This window comes from Aythya ferina, assembly GCF_964211825.1.
Source record: "Aythya ferina genome assembly, chromosome: 18".
NCBI lineage: Eukaryota > Metazoa > Chordata > Aves > Anseriformes > Anatidae > Aythya > Aythya ferina.
The window spans coordinates 5,014,492-5,015,007 of record NC_140317.1 but is presented as its reverse complement, the minus strand read 5'-3'; positions in this window follow the sequence as shown (position 1 = coordinate 5,015,007).

The window sequence follows — 516 nt, the reverse complement described above, 5'->3', positions numbered from 1 at the left end:
CTGAATGTCTTCTTGTGTACTTCTCTCTCCTATGAAATCCTGTTAAACATTTTATTATCAGGAAGGACTTTCTTGGTTTTAATAACTGCTGACAAAGGGAGGAAAAATTTTCTGACCCAGTTGTACGGAATGACATTTTCATATTAGGTTTTTGTTTTGTGTAATTCTTTTGAATCTGAATCTATTGTCAACCTGTACAATAGGAGAAAGGTAGGAAATTTTATGTGGGACTTCTCCCTCATTCCAACCTTGTTCTTTTCCAAAATTCTCTTTGAAAGAAAGCAACGGAGAAATAAGATTTGGATGACTATTTATTTAGTTAGTCTTTATCTTGGAGACTTTGCAGTTTATTCCCAAAGTATTTTTTTTATTTATTGTTTTACATTTGAGCCTTCCCTGAACAAAACCACTTCCTCAAACACCTCGGTTTAACTCCGTGCCAGCAGCAACAGCCTCAAGCACGGAAGAATAGCTGCCATCAACCCCATCCCGCCACACCTCCCGTGGGCGGTGTGA